Source organism: Chelonoidis abingdonii, chromosome 9 (assembly GCF_003597395.2).
Source record: "Chelonoidis abingdonii isolate Lonesome George chromosome 9, CheloAbing_2.0, whole genome shotgun sequence".
Lineage (NCBI taxonomy): Eukaryota > Metazoa > Chordata > Testudines > Testudinidae > Chelonoidis > Chelonoidis abingdonii.
The window spans coordinates 25,134,807-25,141,051 of NC_133777.1; positions in this window are offsets into that span (position 1 = coordinate 25,134,807).

The following is a 6,245-nucleotide window of genomic DNA, read 5'->3' on the forward strand; positions in this document are numbered from 1 at the left end:
CACCAAGCCAGTGTCATAAAGGGGCGGGAAGAGGGACAAGATTGGTTATGACACCGAAAGCTTGAGCGCAAGCGCATTAGCGCTGCGTGCTGTGCGCAGGCGTAGTCGTTCTTTTCCACCGCCCTGAGAAACGCAATAAACCAGCCTTACCCTCCCTCTGTCGTGATGTACTGGGGTCTTGGTGGTGACTCCTCCCATTGTCTGGTGGGGAGGGAGGGACGTATGCTGCTGAGGTCCGTTCTCTGGGTTCCCATCCCCTGACCCTTCCAAGCATGATTTTGATGAGGAGTTCTGAGACTTTCCTGTGATTTTATATTTCACCATTGTGTGACTAAGTAAACAGTGCAAAGGGAGAGACGGCCACTGCCTCTGCTCCCACCTGCATAGGGCCCCCAGAAAGGGCCATTGTGCGAATGAGTGTCTGTGCAGGACTGGGCATGCACACAAATGAGCTTTGTTGATGGGGTTGGCACACCAGTGTGCATGCACAAATATTGGTGCTCAAGTGAGGTTCTCTGAGATACTCGGGATCAAGCAATGAAGCCTGCATGTGTGCGTGAAAGACCCTCACTGAGTGCTTGGGTGATGGGCTCTTCACATATGCATGTGCCCACAGGTCCAGCTGATCATATTTGTGCACAAATACACCAGATGCTGTTAATGTACAAATGCATGATTTTGTAGCAACAGAGAGACCCACACATATTCATGTGTAATGTGTTTTTTGTGCATATAGATGGCAGACGCTGAGACCTATGAAGATTTTGCTCATCCAGTCAGCACTTACCAAAACAAAGTAAGTCTTTCTTAATGTCTTTCTGCAGTTAACCAAAAAGGCTCACAAATGGTCCCATGGAGAAATGTTCCCTGCACGCAATTGTAATAAGACAGTTCCTTAAAACAGATAGCTCCTAAACTTTTCAAGGGAGAAGTTATGTCTTCATCTTCATAGTCTTTTACATCACTTAGAACACTGGGGTCCCAATCCCTGATTGGACCACTGGGCACTACCACAGTATACATATTATATAACAATAACCATTTGACTGATGACCTTGCCAGCATAAATAAGTCTTGGTATTGAAAAAATAATATTAAAATAAGTAAAGCATAATATATTTTATATATACAGAAACATTTCAAAAATCAAATGTGATTTTTCTCACAATATATAATTAAAATGTATATCTATATGTATACATTGTTTTTATTATTTGAATAATAAATATTCATAAATAAATATTCTGGTAGCGGCTAGAGATCGCAAATGAGACCAGGGCCTTATTGTGGTAGCTATATACATAATAAGAGAGAGTCTTTGCTCAGAGCTTAAAAATAGACAAGACAAGATAAAGGGTGGGAAGGAAAACAGAGAAGGTTATTTGATCTGGGTCATTCAGCAGGTCAGTGGGCAATTTGGAAATAGAACTCAGTTGTTCTGGCTCCCAGTCCAGTGCTCTCTCCACTAGACCATGCTGCCACTCAAATAAAAAGATGAGTGTTTTGTCATGCTGATTAAAAGCAGGTTCTGCCTGTTTCTCCATGCAGTCACACCAAATTATTTTAAGGCCTGATTTTCAGATGTGCTGAGCTCTCAGCTCCTGTTAATTTAAACTAGAATTGTGGGGACCCAGCACCTCGGAAAATCAGGTCCTTAGTGCACTGGTATTTATTAATATTATTTTATTATTTTTATTATGTTAGTGCTCATAAGGTGCTAGTCATTATCCAAACAAATAGCAAGACACTGGTCCCAATTCAGAAAAGTATTTGAACACATTCATAACTTTAAGCACACTTAGAAATTGTTGAAAATATATTCTGTCTGTCCTTATTGGTTAAATACCTTGCCCATACCTTAGTCACATCTCGCCTTGACTACTGCATCCTTCTCCTAACAATCCCCTTACAATCCATCCAAAATACTGCTGTGAAAATCATCTTCCGCTCTCACTACTCTGACCGTATTACTGCCCCTAATTAAGGCCCTTACTCTCTTTAGCCACCATGCAAGTTGGGCCATGATATGGCATAATAATAATAGTTAATAATATGATATATGAATATGTAGTTGGTTTTGCTCTGTGTGATACGCCTCAGTTTCCCCATGTGTAAAATGTGACTAATAATACTTACCTCACTTTTAAAGAGATTTGTGAGGTACTGATGAAATCTGTGGCTTCTGTTATGCAGAAGGTCAGGCTAGATTAATATTATTGCCCCTTCTGGTCTTAAAATCTGTGACTCTATGAATCTCCTCTTTATGCTTTAGAAATCATTATGAGTGGGCAGTCAGCTGAGAAACACCAGTATAGTATCAGTTTACCACATACTGCAAGTATAAAATATGGAGCTGCATATATATTTATGCAGTATATTGGTGTATATGTATAAAATTGTACCTTGTAACAGGACAGTCTGTCTTTTCAAGGGCAAGTCTGGATTCAGGCCACCCTGCTTTGAATTCTGGCCTGGAAAAGTAGGGAATTCTGCGTATTGTAGTTCCCACAGAGATGTCTGGTAATTGTAGGCTGGGCTGCAATGCATGATAGGAAATGGACAGGTTATAAAAGGCAACCTTTCTCAGATCAGCGAGATTGATGAGTTTGAGAGCTAGTCTGTGGTTACCTAAAGAAACACCAATGCTGTGGTAAAACCTGGTGTGGGAGCTAGGTAAAGAGTCAGGATGACAGTAAACTGTGAGGCTCTCTCTAGGCAAAGGATGTAGGAGGGTTTTTGAGCTCATTGGAAGAGGCCAGGCTGGTAATTGGATCTCCTGGTGTGGAGGTGATTGAGGCATGACCAGTGACAGGCATGAAAGGAAAAGATCCTGGGAAACAGGGTAGCAGTGCAATCTGGGGTTGGGATACATAGCTATCCTATGGTTTAGGGTTGAGCTTAAGGAGGGCTGAGGGAGTCCTGGTCTTATTTATGCTCCCTTAGTTTGCTCTAGAAAAGGAGAACACTTACTTTGGCCAGATGGTAGCAATTCGCTAACAAACCCAAATAAACTGTCCAGCCAGAAGGGAAACTTAAGGCAATGGCTGCATCCTAATTCCAGAGCAGGTGAGTTGCTGTTGCATATGTTACATTCCCACACTTTCAGTTGAAGTAATATATATAATTATTAGTGTGGTGCTGGCCATGACCCCATAATTAAGGTTGCACTGAAAAAAAATGTTAAACTAGGGACTTATTGAGCCGGATTCTCAGTTATTCCATTACAGTTCTCTATATCAACTTCATGCTTCTCATATTCTGGGACAATGCAGGCCCCTATCTAGTTTTTGATGTAAATTAGAACATCTTTGGGGCTGCTCTAGCCTGTATTCTGTTTGCTGTGAGCCCTGGGAAGCAAAGAACAACCACCATTGTGCATTATGCTCTGGCCACATCCCAGTTCATACCCTATGCTGAGAATAGGGCTGGTGTAGAGCCTGTCTATCAGCTGGAAATCCCCCAGCAGAGAGGATATTCTCATGGGATAATATCTGCCCATTTTAAAGTGTCTTTATGCTACCAGAGAGGCATAAATTGGTATTAGTGTAACTAAGAATAGGGCCATTGTCTTGAATTTATATGAAAATAAAATATTTCATCCCCAAATAAACTGCTTATTAGGTGGGTCCAGGCTGGGTTTTGGTGGATCTATACACAAGCAAAGAGTTTTACATGAGTATTCCCTTAATATAATGATCATGCCAGGCAGGGTTTCACATCAGCTTTTGTCTTAATACAAAAACTATATATGTGCAGCTGGTTTCACAACCACTCTCTTGTTACCATAATATCATTGCTGTAGATGCACAGCTGGTTTTGGATAAACTCTTCCATCCCATTATACTGGCACTATATATTTGCTGCTAGTTAGGACTCCCACACTAAACATTTGGGTAGTTAAATTTTCACAGATGTTGGAAATCATTTCCTCTATTGTGCATGCTGCTTTAGTCCATACACACAAATAAGCATGAATAAGAATTGAAAATGTGTTATTGCTTTGATCCTGGTTCTTCATTTCAGCCTCCTGCAAAAACAGGAATTCAGATACAAAAAAACTGCAGCAGATTCAGCACCCCACCCAAAAGAGGGAAAACCAGGGAGCTGGTTGCAGCACCCTGATCCTAAGCTGCTTTAGCCCTGGTAAAAGTTAGAGCTGTGGGTTATCTTATCCAACTGACATTGGGTCCCTCAGAGAGCTTGCAGCAGTGAAGAACCAGGCATAGTGGTGCTCTGGGTGAGCAAAGTGGACTCGATGGCCTGGAAAATGCTGACCTGTGTTTACATGGGATTAAAGATAATGAACTCCATTCTTTAAAAAACAAACAAACAGAAAACCCTGAGTTAAGGTTCTTAAATTCTAAAAGTCACTTCCTCTCTCATTCATAATTCAGTAAATATATTCACACCTCATTAGAAACAGCAACTTGAACTTTGACCATGTTTAAGAACTTTGTATACCAATAAATGTGATCTTTGTGTGTGGTTCAGTCCAATGGTTACTGAAGTTGGTGGAAAGATTCCTGTTGACTTACATCTGATCTGGATCAGGTCCGTGGACAAGGTATTGAATTTTAGTGAACATATACTTGTAGTGTAGGAAACAAATATAAAGAGTGACTTGAGAAAAATGCCTACTCAGTTTAAAAAAATTGCTACATGAGTTTGTTTATAAATTATATAGTGGTTGGTAAACACGCAGTTGTATTTTACAGACTTCAGTAGTAGAATGTGGATATTTAAATGTGTAATCCTTCATGTTTTAAACAAGCCAAAGAGTGGGGAAAGAAAACATCTCAATCCGACACTTTAGCAATAGTATGGTCAACACTTTATATGCTATATTATAAATTGTCCACAAATTATAAATGCTACAGTTTCTTAAATTCTTACCAAATTATATAAACATTGAAATGAGTCAAACAGTAATGTGTGATGGGACAGTCCAAAAGTACTCCAGTTAATACAGTTCGTCAGTCAACTCCTCTTCTTACGGTCTGGTCCAAAGCTGTCTGAAATCATTAGAAACACTCCCTTTGACATCAATGGGATTTAGAGCAGGCCATTATAGACATTCTATATCAGCATCTGAGATCAGAAATGTGTGCTTATGGCTTGGCTTCATCTATACTGCACACCTCAAGGGGTGACATGTACAGAATGTGTAGGTACGCACCACAGTGAAAAGCAGGCAATGTCTACATTGTGGTGTATAACTACACGAGTGGTAGTGAAAGGCTTTAGCAGGTGGGAGGCAATGGGGAAAGGCTGCCAGAGCCTTTCCCTGCCATAGGGAGCTGCTGGAGCTCCCTCTGCTCCCCCCCACCTCCAAGAAAAGAGTCCTGAAGCAGAAAGCGACTGGAGTCTTTCCCTACTGCGTTCCTGCTGACGGAGTCTTTCCTCTCTCCTGGAACCTTTCTTTAAGACTTTAAGGTCAGAAGGGACCATTATGATCATCTAGTCTGACCTCCTGCACAATGCAGGCTGCAGACTCTCACCCACCCACTCCTGCAACAAACCCCTAACCTATGTCTGAGTCATTGAAGTCCTCAAATCATGGTTTAAAGACTTCAAGGTGCAGAAAATTCTCCAGCAAGTGACCTGTGCCCCATGCTGCAGAGGAAGGTGAAAAACCCCCAGTGCCTCTGCCAATCTGCCCTGGAGGAAAATTTCTTCCCGATCCCAAATATGGTGATCAGCTAAACGCTGAGCATGTGGGAAAGACTCACCACTTACACCTCTACTGGGAATTTTCAGTGGGCATTCTTCATACTCCAGCCCAGTGCTGGGAATGGAGAAAGCAGTGGTCTGGTACCAGAGGGCAAAAGACTCCAGCAGTCGCTCCAAGAGAGGTCCTCCAGCATGCTTACTCTTCAGGGAGCTAGGGCTTAGGCTGAGGTGACACATGACCCCTTTTCAACCCTGCTGGCCTCATTTTCTGACAGGATGCCGATGAAGGCCAGGTTGTGGAGCTAGCGGGAACATAGAGGAGGAGGCCCAGAAGAAAGAGGAGCATGTTATCCTGCACCTCTACCCAGAGGAGCAGGTTGAGCAAGCCCCTCCTGACAAGGAAGGAGGACCTTGAGGCTCAGTACAAATTGGAACCTGAGGCTGGTAAGTTAAAACCCCACCCTCCCCACCAACATCACCTTCTTTCTCCAAAGCTGCATGCAGGCCTGAAAGGCCATCCCTTCTCCTCTCCCCCCAACAAAAGACCCCAACCCAGGCACAACTGTAAATTCAAC